The following is a 23,641-nucleotide window of genomic DNA, read 5'->3' as shown; positions in this document are numbered from 1 at the left end:
TCAATTAGGAAGGACAATAACTTCTACACAAGCAGAGAAATAACTGATGCAAATTAATAACATTAATTCCTAAATAATGTTAGGGCCCATGTCCGAAACACTCTCTCACCACCACACTGCACCATGGTTTTTCAGACCAGCAGCAAATGCATGTTTCCAAGCCTTGCTCTGCAGGCTCCAAAGGGCCTAGAAAGAGCTACCTAAGCAGACAGCTAGGCCAGTGAGAGATATTGGACTGTCATCCTTGGCCATCTGTCCTCATCTCCATGTTGCTGTTGGCAAAGTGGCTCTCATGACCTCTCCCTAAGTGAGTGCAGGCAGATGACCTTATCATTGGATCAGTTTAAATAGGTGTGTTAAGCCGTGTTAATGCAGCTCATTACTTTCTTCTGTGCACCCGTGGGACACTGATGCAATCTCTTTGAGTGGAGCTGTGAGGGCAGTCATGCCAGCCCAGCCAGGCACAGCTGATCCTGGGGGAGGAGGGGTGGCAGCAGCTGCAGGGCTTGCTCAAGGAGATGCTGGCAGAGCTACAAACAGCACTGGGCTGATGAGGCTTCCAGCAGCCCCGTGGCTCCTTGGACAGTCTCCACCTCTTCCAAAGGTCAGGCTGCTTTTGCAGTTCTGCTGTGCAGCAGGTAGCAGTGGTAGATGCTCTCCTGGTACTTCCCCTTGCCTTGCACCTCTCCTTCAGCATTCCAGACTTTAGTTTGCCATACAGTTTAGTCCAGGAAGGCTCTCTTGGGACACAGACCCAGAAAGGAAGACCATAAAGTGAGCCTGAACAGGAGACAGAGACATTGGAACTCCTGCCTTGTGTGGTGGACACACTGTAGAAACTCTTCTGCTTCCTAAGGATGCCAGTGTGGTTGATCGGTTATTTTACTGGAAGGTATCCCTGACTCACTGTCCATGCTGCGCTTTCCTTAGGATAAAGGCAAGGCCATTCAGCCATTCCTACACTCAGAGCAGAAAGTTCAGCTTTCTTTTGGAACAGTCTAGCTTAGTGTGTGGCATGAGCAGCCGTTCCCTCAGCTGCAGAGATGGATTGAACAGATGCAATAATCAATGACTGCAATAAACTACAAGGGAGTAGAAATTAATAAAGCAAACAAAATCATACACTCATGCAATTTTAAAGAGTACTGCATTACTTAACTTCACTCAGCTACAACAACTGCAGGCCACTTCGAATAAATCAGCCAGTTTTCCAAGCTGTAAATGACCACGTTTGGACTTACGAGTGAAATGAATAATTTTTGCAGCTATGCTTTTGTGCTTTTAATAGGGGTTATCCAGAAGTTTTTGAAAAACTGGCTTGCAATTATACTGCCTTCCTGTCTCTTGGGGATTTATCAAAATGAGAGAAGCACTTTGATACAGCAGCATCAGGGCTATAAAACAACCCAGAGAGAGAAAATAGATCTCATTCTGAAACCATAGGCTGGGAGGAGTTATTTATTTTAAGATGAAGGGGAGCTCCTCAGTCAAAGTGTCCTTTTAAAAACAGGAATCTGTGCATCATCTAGAGTCAAGGTGTCCTTTTCTTTTTCCAAATGAAGCCCTGCATCCAGTAACTCTGGACATTTTATGGGAGGCCAATTCTCACTTCCTTAAAGTGGTTTTGTAATTCTTTTGTTTCAGCAGACAAGTTCTTTGCCAAGCACGGGGGACATCCACATAGAATCTCCTGATTAAAGTGTTACACAATCCAGAAAAGTTGCAGCAACACTCCTCCCCTCCATCCCTCACTCATTGCCAGTGGGCAGAGCCCATTTGGGTTCAAAACCTCCATCCCAAAGCTTTGGTTTTTTGCTTGTTGGTGGCCATAGGACCACTGCTTGCAAACCAAGACCTTTAAGCAATAATTAAAAGTGCATGTTGGTCTGCCCTACGTTAAAAAGAGGGTTATTTATTTGGGTGCATTCAGAACACGTGGCCATGCTCACCACTAATATCAGCCACGACTATAGTACAGAAAGAGGAGGAGGTGAGAGAGCCACACACTGCCAAGGCCTTTTTAATCTTTCTTCCAAATCTTCTGTTTGCAGACAGGAACAGAAGTGGATTATTTCTCAAAAAGAAACCAAACAAAGCCCAGCCAGTTGGATACTTATGTTATACTGGCTGCTAAATTCTGCCAGAAGCCATTTTTAGCATCCTAAAACAGTACCCTCTTCACACTGCCCCTGCTTAACTCAGGTGAATTTTAGTCCTAAACCATAAGTTTATCTTCCAACAACCCCTAGACAAGAGCTTGATTTCCAAGCTGCATCAATCATTAAACCACACAAGACTGAAGAGTATTTTTAGAGATTGCCAAAAAGATATCTATATTTATGATATATCATTCTTTAAACAAGTGATCAACACCTTTTCATGCAACTGCAGTGGCAGGATTGGAGATCCTGCAAAGTAAAATAAACCCCAAAGTATCTGGGAAGCTATTTATTTATCACTTATGCATGATGCTGAACTAATCTCTGATTCTGGAAGTCATTGGAAATAATCACAGGTGTAACATAACCTTTATACTAATTTAAGAACAGACAAGAGCTTAGCTTTGCACCAGTTTAGAGATGTTGTCTTTCATTAACCAGAGCTGGACAGCTTCTGATCAAAAAAAATTTTTTTAAAAATACCAGGATTGAAGCCCAAAGAGTTCTACAGATCTGTGTCTTTTCCAAATAATGCAGTTTGTCAAAGTGTGTGTGTGCACGTGGATGCTTTTACTCTACCCCTTACCTCAGTCCTTCAGAAAAGTTTTCTAGAGGTTAGTTTTAACAGGGAAAGGGAATCAAGTGAGAGAAAATATTTCTGCAGCTCTTCTTTCCCATATTACAGTGTTTGGAGACAGAAACCTGCTGAACAGTTCTAACACCTATGCTTAGAGACTTAATTTGAATTTTGTGGTAAAACTGAATATGCATAAAAATTGAACACTTCTGTATATGATAATTAAATACTTTCCTGATACAAATAAATTATCTTTGTGATTACACAACGTCTGAGTAGATTATTTATTGTCAATCTACTCTTTTCATATTTCCCATTTAACAGACTGTTTTCCCCAAACTTATGCTGCAAACTCCAAGGTAACACAGAAGGATTGTGTGGCGTTTTCAGTAGGAAAAGCGGGACAAGAGCAAACTCTTGTATGGAGTTCTCCTTATAGCAGGACAGAGCACTTGGCCAGGTCTATGGTCAGCTCAGCTCCTGGAGCTTTGCTTTGGCACTACATGGTTCCTCTGCTTTCCTGGGGAGATCCTGAGGGGAAAAGTCTGCCAGCTACAGGTTGTGGTGCTAAAGCTCTTAATAATCCCAACACAGAGCTGAATTTCACTCCTTGGTAGGCTGACTTAGCAATACTGACTTCAAAAAAATGGCATAAGTTCATCTGCCACCAGAGGGTTAAAAATCAACCTGTTTTTCACATTATTGAGTTATAAATGCATGTAGTGAAAACATTTTAGACCTGATACTTCATTATTGTCAGTCAAATAATTTGTTCTATGTCGCCAAAAAAAAAAAAAAAAAAAAAAAAAAAAAAAGAGTACCTTCCTTATGTTCTTAGGTGTTTTTTCCTGGTCTCTAGAACTATATTTATTCTTAAGTATTCACTCCTCTGGTTTGGCCAAATAGCTTGAAATCTATGAGCTGTCTGATAAGAAATTACCCTGCCAGTCAGCATTAATTTCTAACCCCTGACTAGATGCGAGTAACTCTTTAAATCAACAGACTGAGGTACAACAAATAGTTATTTTCAATAATGAACAGTATTCATATTTCCTCCCATAAAACCGTTTCTCTCCAGAGAACCATTCCCAGCGGTTAATCCAGACATTTACACCTGCATGTATCTATCTGGCACAACACCTGGCTGCTTCTCTCCTTCCCTCTAGACCTCAGTGTTGGCATTTAAATTCCATTCTGCCTGGTCCTCGATGTAGAAACGTAACAAACATCACAGAAGTTCAATCAAACAGTAGAGCACAGCTAAAATATAGTAGCCCAGAAAGTTTTTGATTTTTCTAATCCTGTTCTGGATTTGAACTGCTCTTTTCCTGTAAGAGTCCAGGTCCCTGTCCTTCATTACAGCCTTGTTCCTCACTCCCATTTCAAGTGGACATTATTAAATTAACTGAGATGCCACCAATTTAAAGCTAAAACTCCTTTTAGGTTGCTTGCCTTCCTTTCTTTCCCTTTGGCCACCTTTGCGGTTTCATATTAAATATACTAAAAATGCATTTGCTCGCTTTTGTTGCTACCCAAGACTTACACAAAATCAGGAAAGCTTTTAGTTCCTCATCAGAGAGTTGAATTTCCATCCTGTTTTAAATTATGGAGGGCACATTTTCCAATGAATAAACACACTGATGGAAGATCCCTGAGCATTTCCCATAACCATACACAAAACATTAACTAATTTACCAGGTATCAAACTGCAAAGGGAGGGACCAGGTCCTTCTTATCCATCCATTCAATAGGAGCAGACTCCAGTGTTATTTATATAAGGCCCAGAAAATAAAAATACAGGCAGATATATGAGAATAAATTACAAACTAAAAAAAATTAAAAAAAGGTCTATAATAATACAACAGAAGCCAAGTCCCTAGATGTTTGGATGCCGGAAACAGAGGTGACAGGAGGAATGCTCCCATCATCCATTTGCCCTCTGCATCCCTCTCTTTTGACCTCTCCTGCAGATTTTTATTCATGCCACCAGCTCCAGGGCACAGACCATGTCTCCCTGTGTCAGTCATGTGGATACTGATGCAAGACAGGTCGATGCACTGACTCTGCCACTCAGCCATGGCAGCAGGTGAAAGGAGACTTTGACTCCCAGCTCTGCTTTCTGAGAAGCAGCAGGGCCAAGTGCTGAGAAGGACAAATTTTGGCCAGGAAAAAGTAATCTGGAGCTTTTCTTGGGCTCTTGCTAGAACACTAGGGAGGTATTTTCTTCCATACCTTATCCTGGCTCTCTCTCACCAAGGCCAGGCAGGGCACTTCTTTCCTCAAGCAGCAAGTCACTGTCTCCTCCAACGGCACCCAGCCTTTCCCCTCTCCCATGGACGCACTCTCTGGAGACAATCTGGAGCAGCCACCAGGTTTTAAAGAAATATGTCTCCTAAGGAGACACTGCATTCTGCATGGGTCAGAGCCCCTTGGCACCCTATTTTGAAGTTACACAAGCAAACAGAAAAAAATCCCTTCTCAAAGATTATTCACTACAGCAGAGACAGAAATGCCCCAGTTCTGATTAATTTTTTTCTACAGAGTAAAAAACTTTTGTAACTGAATATGCCTCCGTGTGATATTTGGATGTAATGGCTTGGCACTACAAAGGGAATAACTGCTTTAAAGAGAACAGGTCTCATTCAGTGATGGTTTCTAATAAGAGTAATTTGATTTTTCCTCAAGCATATTTCTTGGAAAATACGTCCCTTGCTTTGCTTCTAAGAAAAGCAATTTGCTAACATTTGTCTGATCATAAAATTGGTTTGACCTTCTGCAAATAAGCTGACTTCCCAGTGGGTTGCTGAAATTTTTGAAGTGCATTAGGCTGTTCATAGAACACAGCTTTCTCTTGTTTATTCTAGACAGCCTCGTCATATAACTGATGGGAAACATTTCCAAAGCTTTTGTAAAAATAACTTCAAGGAACTGATAAAAAAAATATTTGAAATTCCAAGGGAATATGTAATTACACATTTTAGTGGACACAGGGAGGAATATCCACCTTTGAACCAGCTCTGTTCCTAATGCTGGAAGCCTTGCACACTATGGCCCCCTCCTTGCCAGCATGGACTGCTGCTATTGAGCTCGTTACCCTCAGGTTTTTCATTAGAATGAGTTGCAAGTGGCAAGATTTCATCTGTAGCTGTTGTGTCTTTGCAGAAACATCCCCATGTAGTTCAGGAATGATCTGGGTGAGTTAGCCGAGCTCAAAGCCTGTTGGTTTGGTTTGTTTTGGCAGGCATGTATGGGGAGATGAGGAAGCCATCCATCCTGATCTGGGATGAAGGGGCACCAGACACGCACGGGGTACCTGAGACAAAACCCTCCCGTGAGGGGAAGAAGGCTTTCAAAGCTCCACGCAGGAACTGCTTATTGCAGACAGGTACAGCTGAACATACTGCATTTCACTGACAATGTCTAGATGAGGGGAAAATGTCTTTATAATGTTGCAGCCAATAGAGGGCTTTTTCTTAACATTCTTTCCAAAGTTTCAAAAGCAAAGCCCTTGTTTGTGGCCACTTCTCACCAGGGCTGGTCACAGACAGCTTAAAATGCGGGTTTAAAGTTTTAGCTAATATTCTGGAAAAGTGTTGCTCTCTCAGATTGGACTTTTAAACAAGACTACCTGGGTAGGACAGAGCCAACATGTGCAAGATCAACTCTGCAAAGCTCCACTGTCCCAGGGACCAGCTGAGTTCCCTTCTCCTGACACAACAAATAAAACCCCATGGCCCCCATCAGCAAAATGCAATTCAGTAACTGGCAGCACTGGGCCTTTATCAGATGGCAGAAATTCTCCTCCTGGTTTGCTCTACCCGTGGAAAATACTGCTGCTTTAGCATCCACTTGGAAGAACTGTGTTGTCAGTTGTTTGTAGGAAGGAAGACTTCCTGATTAGAAATAACCCTCTAATTAAAGCACGGCTTTATTTATTTATATGTCATATTCATTTGTAGCTATTTATTCAGTTATAAATTACAAGCAATGATATTTAATTTTAGCTGTTTGTGAAATCTCCTCTGTGAGACTGCCACCATTGGAAGGTGTTCTCTGAGCTTGTAAGAGCCTCCACAACACAGGCAGGTTCTGGCCCTGGGGAAGGGATGGCTCTGGCTGTGGTGTCCCAATGCACTTAGTAAAAGAGCAGTAACAAAAATAAAATTGTAAGAGCAGGCAGCTAAATACTCCTTCATGAAATAGCAGGAAAAAGTAGGCATCTCCTTCTTTCCCAAGTGGGAAGTATTAGATGTGGAGCATGTCCCAGAAAAATGAGGTAAACAACCAAGAAATACCCAAGTACCTCCAGGGTGTTCACTCTGGGAATCCAAAGCCCATAGAGGCTGTGCTAAAAAGCTGCTTTTTTTTTTTTTTTTTTTTTTTTTAACGCATTAATGTTGTCTTTTGCTATTGAGTTAGTGGCTGAAACAGTGTCATTTTTCTATCTGCAGCTCTCTGCATCTCAGTTCTCTTTCACCCACTGACCTGTGTCCTGACTCTCCTGAAGAGAAGCCCAAAACTGCTCGTGTCTCTACTGAAGTCCAAAAACTGACAGGTGAGGCAGCACCCTCACAGCTCAGTTACCTGCCAGAGGCAACTAGCACCTCCTGCACCTCTTTCACCTTTGCTGGGACAGGGAAGGGGACCCAGGGGTGGGGAGAGGGCTGGGAGAACAGCCCAGGAGCAGCCTCCTGCAGCACGGGGACAGCTCAGGGATGCTGCCTTTCTGTACCAATGTGGCCCTGAGGAGTCCAGCCTGGAGCACAGCAATACAAACACAAGACCAGCCAGCTCAGTCTCCAACACTGAGGCAGAGCATTAACTGTTCTCCAGCATCTCACTGGATTTTAAGACGCCCAATAGTCACTCTTAAAGGGCAAGCCCCAAAATATCCTGTCTCTGTTTACTGCTGGACCATTTCTCCCCAGCTCCTGTATTTTCACTGCTGCAGGCTCCAAAGGCCCTTGAATTCCATTTACTCCAGCACATGGCTGTAAGAACAATTGAAATTGTGTTCCCCAACATCACTGCTTGAAAAGAAGCACCCAGAGCACTCTATGATTCTCTGATCCAGGCTTTAGGACAGGAGAGAAAACAGGAAAAAACATTAAAACCAGAAAATAAAAAGCCGGACAGTTCATGATCTGCCAGTGTCCCCAGTGGGCAGTCTAATCTTTTCTTGCTAAAGGGGAGATGGTCCCTGGCTCTCCATCTAACACTGCTGCAGGTGTCTGGTTCTCAGTAGCATTTTTAGCCTTTCTGAGTGTTGGATCAGGGCCGTAGAGCAGGCTCTGATGCTGTGTAGGGCACAGAGGTGGGTACAGCCTGTGTCACCAGTGCCTGCTGCAGCAGCTGGTCTGAGGCAGCACATGCAGCCCAGCAGCAGCAGGAGTGAACTCAGGGAAATGAGCAAACAGCACCAAAGAGCTAAAACTCTCCTGCTGTCTTTCAGCCATCAAGGAAACCCACAGAGCGCTACACATTGACACTGTCACACCACAGTGGAAAAAAGGAGCATAGCTGGGATCAGAAGTGACAAACTCCTGGCAGGAGGGGACTACGAGCACTGACTTCAATTGCAAGCCAACAAAAAAAAAAAAAGTGAATGAAGACAGAAAACACCTTCAGAACCATGCCACAGGTCTGCAACTCCCTTGCAAGCCTAATCTGTAAGGAAGAGAACACCAAGACACTGAAATTTTGGATTGTTCATTACAATGCTGTACTGTGTGCACTGGGATATGCACAGAGGAAAAAACATCTGAGGTGAAAGGAAATAAAGGAAGAACTCTGCTGGGAAGCAAAATGCTAGGGCTTGGTTTTCATTATCTAAAGCCACACCTCAGAACTGCCTGACTGATGATAAGAGATGTTACCCTCCCAGGGAGCTGGATCCAGAGAGGAAAAGGAAACCTTTCAAAACAGCTCCTGTAAGACATTAAACCAGCTTAATATCAAATCATACTGAAAACAAACATTTTAATTCTGTAACATCAAAGTACTGAGAGAGAACATGCTAAAGCAGAAAATTCCTGAATTAAAAGCTTGAGGTTTTAGTCTTTACACATTTGGCAAATAACCAGTTACATGAATGATGCCAAACCCTTATATTCTGCAGAACATCCAGGAAATGTTTCCTTTAGTCAGAACCCTGCTCTGAGCCAGTGTTGTCAACTCCCTCAGTGCAAAATCCCATTCTGTGCACATAACCCTGCACAATTTCAGCTGATAACCATTATTTTCTCCTCCAAAATATGGCAGGGGACATGTGTGGGCTGCTGCACGGCTACTGCTTCTCTCCCAAAGTGACCTTCAAGCAAAGGATGCTGCCTGCTTGTGCACACTGCAGTATTCATGGTCTAATATTAGAGGCATTATGTGAGAAAAGCTCCTGAAGACCTCAGTGGAAGTTTTGCTAGCCTGAGGACTTGGAAATGGCCTACATCTGTTTATAAAGCTTTCCAGTCCATTGGGATACCGGCAACTACTGTATGCAAGCAGAAAATTATCACTGTGAGGCAATACCACCATGAGATAAATTATAATATTACTGCACTTAAAAGTATGTTTAACACAAATTAGTGATATCAAACTAACACTGAAGTTACAGACTGCTGATGCTGACTAAGGGATCGGAATGCCCAGATGCTTTTGAGTGACAATGAGGGATTTGAATTCCTTAAATAGTGTTGAATGTTGCATCACTAACGTATAACACAGAAACATGAAAGCAACTGGCTTTTCAAACCTACAAACCTGGCCAAAAGATTCTGGCAACATCCTTTTAGACACATCCCCCCAAGCATACAGCCATTAAAAATTAGAGATTCAAAAAATCCTGAAAGTATTCCAAGTCTAAATGAATGTTTTCTGAAAACAAACCCCAACAATTCCAACATGTTTTTCAATAGATCACTTTGATCCATTTAATAAAAATGTAATTGGGCTATAAAAGTCTGCTAAAAGAAAAATAGCTTTAGCACCAAATCCCATGTCCTGCAACTGAGAACAGAAACAATTGGTCACCCAAGACCTGTTCTTTCACCTTAATCTCACCTACAATACTTCCATTTTTTGAACCTTTTTAAGAAAGGGCAAAATTGGACTTCAAATAGAACAGATTTTCCTGGGCAACACTGTAAAATTATTTCCTAACAGAACCTAAATGTTAGTGCTGATGGAGAACCAGAGGGAAGCTGGTTACACAAACACATCCTTTTACCACTTTAAATTATGTTAATAACTAATCTACAAGCCAATATTATTCCTTTATAGATGTCTGCGTGCCTGTCAAAAGATACTAAGAGAGCATCCCCTTGGGTTAAATCCTCTGCACCCTTGTCACTCCCTCAGTAGCATTCTCTCTCTATTTTTGGGACGCTTTTCTCCTGACTTTCCTCTCCTGAGTAGGGGCCAGACACAGAAACAGCCAGAGCAGGTAGTATCCACCTCCACACTGGATACTGGGAGGTGTTTCAGACAGCCTGAGGTGAGAAATTTCCCTTCATGTGTTCATTGTATTCAGGGAAGGACAAAGAGGGAGGAGAAGGCAGGAAAGCAAAATAATGATTAGTGTAATGGGATTTGCTATTCTTGTTAATAGTTTAATCAATATAAACATATACAGAACCCTCTGACATGCTTGCCATGCTCAAGTGTCTCTATAATTAGCTCAACACTCCTAAGCCATGGTTAGTATCACCTGAATCTCTACTACTCACTTCTGCAACAACAACTAAAAAAGGCAGGACTGGGATTTCCTGTGTCTCAAACTCAGCCATGCCCAAGTGACCATGCCATGGTGTGTCCTGGCTGTGCTGCATACTCCAGACACACAACATGGTTGTGACAGGTCTCAGGACAGGTGGGACTTGCACAATTTGAGCAGGATAATCTTATGGGTGCTGTGCCCCAAGGCTCTGCTTGCACCAGACTTGCAGGTGGAGCCACACATGCTTCTCACCTTCACTGGAGACAGCCCAGCACTTCCAAGGCTCTGCAGATCACACACACCTGGATCCTGTGCTTGTTCCCTTGCAGGAATAACTTAGCAGTAGCCCCTGACTTGAGAGTTCATCAAGGAGGTGCTGAAGAGATGCAAAAGATAGGAAAGCAGAGAGACACAGAAGGATGAGGCAGAACTGGTACCAGGCTGGGACAGCACCAGGTCCATGGAGGTGCCACACAGGCTTTGCTGAGTTTTGCCCTAGAGCAGTTGTATTTGCAATTCATACCGTGGCAATTATGGGATGTTACTGGTGTCATACCACAGGACACAGCACACATTCTAAGAAGCCACAGGCTTTCCTTACAATCCTTTACCTTGATTTAAGGCAGAGAGAGAAAGTTTGTGCTAACTTTTGCTTTCATCTCTCTAAATGCCAAAAGCATATATAAACACCCTTTTGGTATATCAGTATAAAGCTCATTTAAAAGGCTTAAAACTGACTTTGAAATAAGCTGAGACAATCTCCAAACTGACAAGTGCAAGGCAGGGGGGGAAATAATCTCTGAAAGTGGCAGATTTCCCTGAGGAACAGCTTTCCCCACTGCCAAGCTCAAAGTGGGGGCACTTCTCCATCCCAACACGTGTCCCCAAAACCACATGAGAGGGAACTTTTCACATTTATAGCTGTTCATCTGTGAGCAGACATAGCAATGAAACAGTGACTGCCACAGGCAGCATCTGTCCAGAGAGCCTGGATTCCACATCCCACAGCACAGGAACTTGGAAATGTGAAGTCACAAGATTAGTTTGCTATAATGTGTCTAATTTATTTTGGCATTCCCTAGGGATGAAAAAAAAAAAAAAACACAACAAAAACCAAAAAATAACTATGGGCAATGCTGTTGTATCAGCTCTGAGAGGCATGAAAAACCACAACTGCAAGCAGCAATGTCTTATGGGTAGGTGAATTATTTTGGCCTTTTGAATATTTCTTTTAATAAGGAACAACTGACAAGTTTCCATTGTGCCACTTGGATGCACTTTGCACTGCACTGTGTCACAGGCCAGCTGTGCCCAAGACAGAGCTTGAAATACCATTCCCCACTGATAAGTTCTGTGTGCTTCCAAGTAGACACTGAATAACAACCCTCTCTTGCCTAGGGCCAGCAGGACAAACCTCACACACCGACCAAAACCTTAAATACCCACTGCTGTGGCTGAATCCTTGTTTCCAAAGAGGGCTTCCACTCCTCTGCCTCTTTTCCAATGGATGTGAGAACCTGTCCCCCTGTATAGACAGGGCAGTGAAACTGATAGGAGCATTACAGAGTATGACCTGGGGAAAAGAGAAAGCCAAGGGGTCTGGAGTCCTCTGTCCCAGGAGCCATTTATATACCAGACAGGCTTTGGATAATGCTGCTGACAGATCATCCCACAACATTTGAACTTGAACATTTCTGTCAAAGAAGCCTTAACATTTCCAAGAGCTTGGGTTTAGGAAACTGAGATCAAGCCCATTAGACATTGGTTGTCCCACCAATTAGTCAGTTCTCCTAATGAGGAGATTTCAGTAAAACTCCTTTATTGGGAGCTTGTTTATAAAGCAAATTCAGAAGCCAAGCAAAAAAATCCAGTTACCTTGGTTATTCCCTCTTTGTAGTACTACTTCTGCTGCTGCTTGGAGAGCTGTCAGAAACGTGCTCTACATTACTGCTCTCTATCTGCCTCCAAAACCATCACTGAGTGGCTGAGACAATGTGGAAAAAAATCAACAACTTGGACTTCACACACTAGTTAACAAATGAGTTTCAGGTTAGATATTGTGATTTCCTTGTTGCTGCATGCACCCTCCTACCCTGTTCTTCTCTGTGCTTACACATTTAATACTTGTTACTCAAGTGAGTTACACTTACACGTTCATTATTTCCAAAATGGAAAACCTCTGGATAACTAAAGCTGTATTGCTGAGAAGACAAGAGTCCCTTTCCATCGAGATGAGATTACTGGCTCCGATTTAGTTAAATCAACCTGGATTCATGCTGGTAGATTAGTGTAAATGAGCCCTAGAAGAACCAGAGGTCTAGAATGAATTTCCAGAGATTATGTAGTCCACTGGCCTGGCTAGGGGAAGACATGCATAGGCCATTCCTGACAGGGGGTCTAGCTTATTTTGATGGAGTCACAGACCTCTCCCAGGAAATCTGCTCCAGTCCTTCACACTCCCTTAGTATCAGATTAGTTACTAAAAATAAAGTGCCCTGATTTTCCCTGGGGGCAATTTAGCCCAAAGATTCTTGTCTTAACTGCCAGGGTCAGGATTACCAAATTATTGCCTTTTTCCTTTGCAGCTGACAGTGTTTTGGGGAGAAATACAGTCTTCCCGTCAGCCTCCCACTCCTGAGGATGAAACTCCCTCCACCTTCCCTAGCAAATCAAGCCTTTTGGATCAAGGTCCTTTTTGGACCTTTGGACCTTCCTGCCTTCCTTTTCATATTCATTCCAGTCCAGCTCGATTTGGAAGTACCCCAGGCAAAAGCAAATGCTCCTGCTTGCTGGATTATTGCACTTGCCACAGGGGGAACAGTCCTTAATGTGCTCCTTCTGTAACAGCATGGTGTTCTTTATTGACAATCAGCTTGTGAGCCACCAAAAACTACCATCCTCATTGATAAGTCAATTACAGATGTAGCCATTGGTCCCAATCCTGTCATAACTACAGAATAACCTATGTGAAGAGTTTATTGCAGTACATAAATCTATATCAGCAGAGGGACAAAGCACTGTCCCAGCTGCATGGCAAGCTGATTTTGGTGGGGTTTTTACCACCTCTCCACTTGTAAGCATCACACTGAATTCTAACGTTGCCCAGTGGGCTCACAGCCTTTCTGAAGTGTTGCCAGCTGCAAGTTTAAACTTCATGCTCTCTCTTGCCTCAGCCATGCCACAGGTGTAACAAAAGACAGATGCAAAACAAAACCCCTCCTAAAACACATCCCTATCAATTTTTCAACCAATTTTGCATCCAGATATTTTCAGCCATGTCATCATTATAGAGGCACACATGAAGCAGCTTCAGAACTCAAACCTTTGAGTCTCATGTCTCAAAAAAAAAAAAATGATGCTGCCTGTTACTCATCCCCTCAATTTCTTCTAGGTGCTCTCCAATAGTTTGGTTGGTTGTTCCAGTGTTTTTCCAGAACCAAAGCTAAGCTGACAGGTCTATAATTCTAGATCTGCTTGTTAGCACCACTTTTGGACCTACAGCTCAAACCTGCACTACTGGGCTTTGCTCCAACAGACCATTTTAGAACATATTTTATTAAGAGGGAGCAACATTTGTGGCTGTAGAAGGGTTGAGTCACATGCTTATTGCTACTACATGTGCTTGGATGTTTTTCTAGTTCCTAAGAATAGATACATATAAAAAATCCAGACAAACAAAACTCAACACACCAAACCCAAGAAAAACAGAGATGTATTTTCATACAATGCTTATGACTTTAAGAATGGAAATAGCAACAAATACTAAACATTGACTTTTTTTCACTCATCCTAGGAGATCATTGTCCAATACCCTGTGATCATCTCTACTATGGTGACTTCTTTTACTACTGTGCTGCTTCATTCTCTTGTTTTGTTAGATCTCCCTCAATACCTCCTACATTATGCTTCCAGCACATTCTTCAGCCTTATTAGTCCTTCCTTTTAGGGAGATAATGAATTGATTAGATGTCACTTAGTCTATCATGAACTGCTATTGACACCCCCTGCAGAGCCATCGGTGCATTCCAAGGGTGGTTTTATGCTTCTGAAAAACAGACCACTGACAGCTCTGGAGAGCAAGACTGATCTCACTCCCAGGCCAGCTCAAACCCACAGAGCTATTACATCTCCTGACTTCAGGATTACCTGTAGCAACATCCCAGAAGGAAACAGCACACTGAAAATGGTCAAAGAACCAGCATACAATAGTGGAGCACACCCAGACACCTCTGCTGCTCCCCACTGTCCCCTCCAAGTTTAGGAAGCCTGTCCTGATCCCTACCTAAGGCAGTTTGCTTAAATACAACCCTTGATCTGATGCTGCTGCTTAGCAAATGAAGGACTTACAGCTGTGGAGTGGGCTGGACTCCCCCCACTGGTAATCCCCCAGCTCTGCCAGTCCAGTGGATAATTGTCATTAGAACAGAGTCACCTGGACCATCAGGTGCTGAGCCCCAGCCCCTAATTCCCATCAGTTCTGCTCTGCTGGGTTTTCCCTGTTTCTGCTGCCGCTTGTTCCTGGCTTCCAAGCCCAGGATGGATGTGGTCAGTCTGGTTTTCTTCCACACCTCTTCTATATAATTTCTTAATTCTGTCCACATGAATCATTTCCCCAGATCAGCAAAGAGACCTCAAACACACTGCTTATTCCAGACTAAATTTATCTTATGCATACAGAACTGGGGAGGAATTCCAGCCACCAGAGCTCTCTTGCAAGCTAATTATTCTTCAAAGAAGTTTTCAGGGAGCATCTAACTATTGATTTTCTACTATGTATAATTTTCCTGAAAAATGTAATCATTCTCGTCCTGTCTCACACTGTCACTTGTCTCTCAGAACAACCTGAGAACAATAAAATAGTGAGATAGAGGGCACCAAGAAGGGCACCATCAAAAAATATATCTCTGTACAAGCAGAGTCTGTAAAAGCAAACCCAAGAAATGTCCGTACACCTTGTTTAATATTCATCACCCAGTGTAGGGTATAACTGAAACCCAAATGCAAAGGTTATGAAAATTCAGGCTAGAAGGAAATCAAATGGAGATAGCGCTCTCAGTATGCTGCCATTTCAGAGTTTCTCATTTCTGGATTTCTAGCATAAATGTACCACAGAGAGAAAGTTATTGAATACATTGGTTGTTTACAAATGGCTACATTTTAATAGAAATTCATTTGTGGGGGGAAAAAAAAAGAGAAAAGGATTTGGCAATCAGAGACTCCAAGGAACTAGCCTAGTATAAATCTATTCCAAACACACAATTTTATGGAACAACAAAATAAAAATTGAATTGAGACCAGCAAATCTTAAAAACCCTGTTGTGCAATATTAAGCTGGGTTTTTTCCTCCATGTCCTTGCACAAGAAAGCCCTTGACATTATTAACTTAATGAATATTAAGAATGCCTTTTGGCTTCAGAAATTTAGCACCTTTAAATACACCTGTAATCAGAATATTTAAGCAGATACTGAGTTCCCTGCTGCTGCTTTATTCCTGTGTGTTTGCTATGAGCTCCAACCTACTTAAGGACACCATGGAATCATCCCTTGGCACTGCCCAGTGAACTGCCTGCTGAGGGACTGGCAGGCTCTGGAGGGGCCAGAACCACCTTTATCATAATCAGCGAACACAGGCAGGAAGATAAGGGCTTGTGAGGAGGGAACAGAGAAAACAGGGTGGAGCAGTACTGCTTTGCCCTTGTCAGTGCTGCCAAAACTCTGTGATGTAACATTAAGCCACTCCCTGAGTTTTTTAATCAGGACAGAGCTGCACAAGGCCAGCTCCATGAGCTGCCTTTGGGTCTCTGTTGACCTTTGTCAGAGATTTGTTCTTCCCTCCTGGTATGGCCACGACACAGTAAAGACCTGATTTCAATTTCTTCCATGCCTGGGATTAAAACCTTGCAGGACCTGGGACCAGTGTTGGTTCTGAGGCTGTGCTGTCCAAACGCGAGCCTGGTTTAATCAAGTTTTGCCACCCCCTTTCCTCTAGATGTCAAATCACAACTCAGGAGAGGAAATGAAATGCTTTGGAAAGTAGAACACACTCCATTTGTGGTAGGTTTTTTTTTACTCTTTTTTTTTCAGAGATTTCCAAGTCTTTCCTGTATCCCTTGGGAAAATAAATTCTTATCAGAAGCTATTTAATGATAGAAAAGGAAAAGCTATTATCAACTTAATGAAAAAAAAAAAAAAAACAGCTGAGCAAATTTAGGTAAACTGTGTCCTGCTGCTGCCAGGCTGAGAAGCTGGTGCTCAGAACACAGCTCCTTTCTTATGCCAACACTCAGCTATGCATCCTCGCATTCATTATTTACCAGCCTCCATGTGACACAAGGCTTTCAGAAACAGCATATTCTTTAGCAACCCAGATAAGAACTCAGCCTCCAAATGTTCCCAGTGCTTCAGGAATGGCTTTGATTCTCAGTGGTCTGAAACACAACTGTGGCCATCCCTGTCCACTGCCAGAGCAACACCAGTGGGCTCTGCTCAAAAGAAAGCTCCTTTGAAGTGGGAACACCATCACAGAACTGGGCTGCTCTGTAGCACACTGTCTGAATCTGAGTCAATTCCTGTTCCCTGACTGGCACCCTTGGAAATCTGCCAAAATTAAAAAGGAAGTGCAACACCATCAGAGGAAGGGAATGGTCAAAACCCAAATGCAAATTTTATCATTAAAACCTTAAATCCAAAGTTCCAAATATAGAGGCTTAAAGTTTTGAGCCCCCTGTGAGGAGCATTAAAAATGACCCAGTTTAGAATGCTGTCAGGAGGCCTTGAACATTCCCTATGCTGCTCCAAAGCATCTCCCTTGCATTTGGGGGTCCATTCAAAAAGTGGGCATTTGCACGATGGCAAGAAGTACCCTGGCAAAATCCCTCTAGGATTTAAAATACATCTGTTTTCACTTTCCCAGCATTAACAAGAGCACTGTCTTCTACACCTTCAGGCATCTGCATGCCAAGAAATGAGGGCAAGACACACAGATGCTGCAAGCCAAAGGAGAAGACAAGCTGGGAAGAAGCCAAGCTTCACCCAGGAGCAGAATGACATTTCAGAACATTATGCTTGGGAAGGTGCCAGTCCAAATGATCTGCACACTGCCTCGGCTGGAAAAGTGAGCCCCCATATTTCTGCAGTGGTGCAGTTGTAATTTCTTACCAGTGATACAAATATTAAGGGAGACAAGAATCCCAAGTCAGGGAAACTGCTCAGCTGAGGTGTATAGGAAAACATCAGCTGCCAAAACATGGGTCCAGTATGTTCTCATAAAAGTAGGACTGTATGAGGAGGCACTAAACAGTAACATTTCCAATCCTGTTATCCTCATGGAGGATCCCTGCCAGCCATGTACTTCCCCTCTGAATCCACAACCTGGTTGTCTGTGCTGTCCCAGTGCAGGGACAACCAGGTAACCCCATGCAGTTGTTCAGAGATGTCAGACTGGACAGTGCTTCTGGCAGCTGGAGGTGGAACTGTGTCAGAAAAGCCAAGCCTTCTTTTCTGTGGGCTTTCCAGGAAGAAACCCGACCTATTGATTAATTCCTTCTGCATTATGTATATGAGGTTTGGGATCAGATGCAGGTGAGTGAGTGGTAGCTGCTGTCTCAAGTCACTCTCTGTAGGTCTCAAATTGCACCAGTGAGCTTAGCAGCAAATTTCAGTATCTCTGTTTCTTCTATTCAAAGCCTCTCTGCTGTCTATGATACAGCTCCTCTTGCACCCCTCCAACTCTAATCGAGCTGGCTTTTAACTTCCATTTTTAAAAAGTCTATTTGACTCCTATTTTTAAAAATACAAACCTTCATGTATTTCCATCCTTTGGGCGTTTACTTTTCATTTTGAGGGGGCATCAGGGTCTGCAGGTATTATTCTTGTCCTGCACACAGGACAACTCAGACTTGTAAATAAGGAAACCAGGCTTCTCTGTCACATTAGTCTCTGATTTGATTTGTTCTCTTAGACCACTTCTCCTGCACTTCCTTACCCATCCTTGTGCCCTCACTACCAGCTGATACACTGCTAAGGATATCTGGCAAATGATACTCTACAAAATTGCAGAGTAATTTCCAATAGAAATCGGTGTCTTGGCTCCTCCAGTCCTGACCAACTGGCAAATGATGTGCCACCTTCTGGGCTGTCCTTGAACAGCTGCACACAAGGGCAACAGGGATGTCAAGCACTCAGTCTCTGATTCATACCCTTAGCTAGAGAGGGATGGCAGTAAAATTATCCACACCTTCCCCTGTACCAGCATTTTGCAGGATGACAGACCTGGGTGCTTTTCCAGCAGGCTCCTGGCTGTGCTGGTTGTCATCTCAAACCACAATCTGCCCTTCACGTGAATGTCACTTTACTGTAGAAATATGCAGCGATCTGGGGTTATTCAGCAGCTGTATCCCCATGGGCTCTATCCAGGATGAACAAACACAAGCCCTTCTGAGGCCTGTAAGCTGATGGCACCACGGAGCAGGGAAGAGAGATGCTGCCTTATGCTAAGAGAAAGAGCAGCACCCTCCTGTGCTCATGTATATTTATTGCACTGCAAACTCAGAGCTCTTTCACTGCTCATCAGCACGAAGTATACTTTGGCCATCAGCCTCCTGGGTCTCCTTCATTGCATCCCCCTCCAGACTGTGTTTGCAAGGATGGAACTTTCCTGCTATTCCTCTAAATCATCCCAGCCTGCCTGGTTTCTCCGTGGTATTTCCTGCTTGTCTGTGTCTCAGCTGCTTCCTGCCCGTGGGATCCTGCGGTGCAGGTGAGGCTGGCATATTATCCGACCACCTAAACCTGGTGCAGAGGGTGCTGCAGCCCGGGGCTGCAGGGCAGAGGCCGCTTCTGCCTGCGCAGGGAAGGGGGAAGGTGTTCAGGACAATCCTCTTCTGCAGGTTTCTCCCGCACAGGCTGCCACCTCGTGGGCACCAACTGGCACGGGATTTTTCCTGGAAATAGTAACTCCCAAGTGCAAAGAACTCATTACTGTCAATATTCTGCACTGATGATCCAAGGAAACCGCAACCCTTCGGGTCCCTGGCTTGGGAAAATTGCAGAAGTGCAGAGATGATAACGTTGTTCAGCTTCTAACATGGTTGGTGGGATAGACTTTCCATAAAAATAAGAGCTCTAACAGGCAAATCTATAGGTGCCACAGTGGAATGTTAGTCAAAACCAGCAAGATTGGCACACTTTGTACTCAAAAGCTACACCCCTGATGGCTATGTCACTTGTAGGAACTCCTTGCATGAGTAAGATTTCACATTTCACGGTAAGAATCTGCAGTCAAATCAATGTAAATATGTCCTTTGCTTTTTCAGGTACTTCCTTTACAGCATTAATCTAAATTACTGAAAGTTAATTCTGGCCAGATCTGGAGTGGGATATTTAAGGCCTGTGTAAACTTCTTTTAAAATCTGCTAATTCTTACACTGGATCAGTTTATCATCATTGAACTGATTTTGTATCTACTCTGACACCACTGGAATTTCCCAACAATCTGGCAGTGCAAGGGCTTTTCATCAACACAGGAAGAGCCCCTGTGTTCAAACACATGCTGTTTCTCCAGCATAATTAACTTTTAACCAGAGATAAAGCCTAATTTCATAATGTTGTGCCATCAGTTTACCTGATGAATCTGTATCTGCACTGTGTGCCTAAGGTGAAAACATGTGCTGGAGGAGACCATTTTGATTTCAGCACTTTCCAAATCTGGTCACCAGGAAGAAAAGGAGTCTTGATCTCCCCTCATCCTTTTCCTGCACCTCCAAATGAAGTTCTCAGTTAGCTGTGCTGATGTAATACTTCCATAACAGAAGTGGGTATTAGTCTGTGTGGAGAAGCAGCCCAAACATTTTTACTCCCTTGGGATCATTTTACAGTAGCCTTTGGAAGTCAGAATCATCCCACATTTATGTTTCAAGTCAGAAATTAGATACAACAGTGTTTAATTTTTTGTTTGTTTTTGGAATGTGTTATTTGGCAGGTAGAAGGTGTCTTTTCCCTTTCCACACTGCCCCTGCATAAGGATACTCCAGCTGAACCATCTGTCCCCGAGCCAGGGGTGTTGCAGTGGAAAAAGGATCAGTCACTTCAGGTTAGAGAAGATGGCGAATTTTCCTAGGAGAATTTTCTTTCCATCTCTCTCTCTTGCTTTGTTACTATTCCAGTACTGCCAAAAAGGACTTAATCCTAGGGACTTACTAAAATAACTTCTGACAAATGGAAGACTTAATCTCTGGAATAGTCTGGACACCGTATGCAGTGACATGTATTTGAAAATGTTACATGGATAGAGATATTCCTGCCTTGCCTTTTAAGTAGAAGCCGTCTCCCTTTTTTTTGACACACTGAGTAACACACGTGGCATCCTAAATCTGTTTTGTCAACTGAGTCCAGGCTTTTTAAAAATAAGCAGCAAGATTTTAATATAGCTCATCACATTATACACAACCAGAGATCCTGCTTAGTACTCAAAGGCTTGATATTCCCCATGCACAGCCCACATGCAACTGCTCCTGTCCAATTCCATGGAATGACAGCTGCCCATGGGCTCCTTTCCTTTGACACCACAGCACAGCCTTCTCTGCCTGGATCCCAAAGTAGGACATGCAGCTCGCCAGCTCTAAAAACTGCAAGCCTTTCTGTTCACCTTGTCTTTGCCTGTTCAACTGCACTAAAACCCCATATTTTGAATTTCTTCCTGGAAAGCACCTTTTCCCAGTCCTGAAATGCTTGACTGTAGATGCAAATTCAATGTCATCTTTTTGGATAGTTGCAGGAAGTGGTGTCACTTGTGTGTTAGCATTAGAAGTAGGAGCTTAATTTGCTGAACTTCCAGATGGGCTGGTCAAGATGAATTTTATTGTTTTTTTGGTCAGATAAGCTTAATTTTCACCAGCATCAAAAGGTCCCAGCAGCCTGCTATGCTATTTACTGTACAATAGAAAGAGGAATGCTACATGATCTGGGGGCTGAGCTGACAAGATGCAATGGATGGCAAAGAAAAGTCACATTTGTTGGGAATTGTGTGATACAGCCAAAATTCTGATCCTGCACCCTGAAAATCATTAAAGCTCCAAGAGCATTAGAATGTTAAAAAGAGGGATCTGTATTTATTGTTTGCTGGGTTATTTGGAACCTTTAGGAGGCACTCTGTCACATTCTCAGCATTTTTCTGAAGCTTTAACAAAGTAGTGCTCTGCACCACATGGGATTCATGTGAAACCAAGGATGGCTCTGCAGTTACCTCAAAGGACATCAGAGTTTCATCTTTGCTTTAGAATACAAAATAATAATGACTTGACACCGGGCTGGAGAGTTGAGCCTGTAAGAAAGACATCAAAGATCTTACTCCTCCTACCCACTTCTGAGAGTGGGCACCACTGAGCATGGCAGATGGCAAATGTTGAGACAGCTCCAGTTTGCAATAAGGCTGCCAGGAGGGGTAGATGGCTGAGAGCTGAGGGAACAGGAACAAGAGAATGGGGAAAATAAGCAGAGGTGAGTAGATTTGAGAATAGGGAAAAATATAAGAAGATAATTAAGAGCAGAGAAAAGCTACACTGCCCCCTCTCTTCCCTTGTAGCTCGATTTCTGCTGGAGCTATGCTGGACAAAGATCTGTTCATATTATTTAAATATGAATTTAAATAATATGAACAGATCAACCACAGCAAGCTCTGCTCCTTACAGCCACTGATCCTCTGCTCAGGAACGAGGTAAAAAGGAGATCTGTCTTCCCTGAAATCAAACTGGAAGTCCCAGGGTGCAGTAGAGGAACATCCCAGCTCTCCTTTATCCTGGTCCTTTACAGAAACTTGACAGTCCTTTAGGAAAGCAGTTAGTGTTTTTAGGGTAGGGACAACACGGCAACCCAATAACAAAAAAAGATACTATGATGGCTTCCCAGAGCAACTTGTTATTTCACACTGTAAAAATTACAGCAACACAGAATAAAGCTTTAAGCTTTGAAGCAAAAGCTTCAGAAGTTGCTGTTGCCAGAAATGCTCTTAGGAAGAGTTGAAGGTCCCTGGGCATATTCTGGGAGCAGAATTGTCCAGATCCCCATCAGCGTCAGTCTCTAAGTGTCTTCCATTTCCTCATCTACTTCCTCAGAATCCAAGCTTTTACTTAGATTCATTACAGGTAAGCCACAGCTAACTGGAATTGCATAAGAGGTAGAATAGATTGAGAAAAAAAATTCATTTTTAAAACTAAAATAAGTCCTAAAAAATGGGAAAGATGTCAGAAACTAGACAAAGCAGGGTCATAAATTCAAAGTACTACCATGCAAGCATGTATACGTGTGTGTACACATATGTGTATATATTTGAGTTAGGAACAGAATACTATAAACCAGAGGAAAATCATTCCAAGAAATAAATAAATGTTACTGCAAATGTGCTGCACTAGAGACCTAAGTGGCCTCATTTCCTGGACTAGATAATCATGAAGTTGTTTTTAAGTGTGAAGGACACAGCTGTAATCCATAACTTTCAGCCTAAATTATTCCATTGCTCTGACAACATACTGCTCCTGTTCTCAGCTGGAAGTGTGTCACATTTGTGTACCACCTTTTTAACACCCTTAGAAGTTTGGTTTTTTTTTTTTTTTTTTGGAACAGAGGCAGCATAAAATTCAGAGGTTAGTTGGGTCACCTCTTAGTCTTCAAATGAATGGTTTTGTCACTGCCTGTGATCCTTATCTTATTAACAGGACACAAAAGCTGAGAGAGGAGAGACTGGCAGACATGGATGAGAGGTGGGTAGGAGGTATGGAGGAGGAGAATTTGGAATCCCTCCTTGTCTTTTTATGCTAGAAGGAACCAGACAGGGAAGGTGGCTAGAGGACAGGCTGTTACCTGCTCTCATGATTTTGAGGGTTGCATAATTATTTTGTTAGTATAAAGACAAAACTTTGTGACTCATGTAGTCACAGAAGACTGAGTGATCTTTTGAAGGCTAAAAAGGGGCAGCATCTCCCAGTGTGATGGAACATGATCAAATAAATCCTACTGAGGACAAATATCTGGTTATCTTCTTTGGGGTTTACGATTCCATGTCCTACTTTGTCTCCCAGCAGCAAAGCATAACCTGCATTCCCAAGCCACTTGAGGCTTTGAGTCCTATTATGCAATGCCTATGGAGAGCTGAGCTGTGCAGAAGAGAGGGAGAGTACTGAACAATTTAAAGCCGAAATA

At 43.0% G+C, this 23,641-nt stretch overlaps 1 protein-coding gene and 1 long non-coding RNA gene across 5 annotated transcripts in view; one reads left to right on the top strand and one right to left on the bottom strand.

The window, feature by feature from the left end:
• Positions 1–23,641, bottom strand: part of PAK5 (p21 (RAC1) activated kinase 5) — a 163,005-nt gene that overhangs the window by 117,336 nt on the left and 22,028 nt on the right. The gene's annotated exons all lie outside the window — the stretch shown is intronic.
• Positions 7,200–8,799, top strand: LOC128805831 (uncharacterized). The gene is made up of 2 exons (XR_008436587.1): positions 7,200–7,291; positions 8,189–8,799. It is a non-coding gene; the product is annotated as an uncharacterized LOC128805831 (long non-coding RNA).

The sequence above is a fragment of the Vidua macroura genome, chromosome 3 (assembly GCF_024509145.1).
Source record: "Vidua macroura isolate BioBank_ID:100142 chromosome 3, ASM2450914v1, whole genome shotgun sequence".
In the NCBI taxonomy this organism is placed as follows: domain Eukaryota; kingdom Metazoa; phylum Chordata; class Aves; order Passeriformes; family Viduidae; genus Vidua; species Vidua macroura.
The sequence above is the reverse complement of the archived record's forward strand: the minus strand, read 5'-3'. Positions and strand labels throughout refer to the sequence as shown.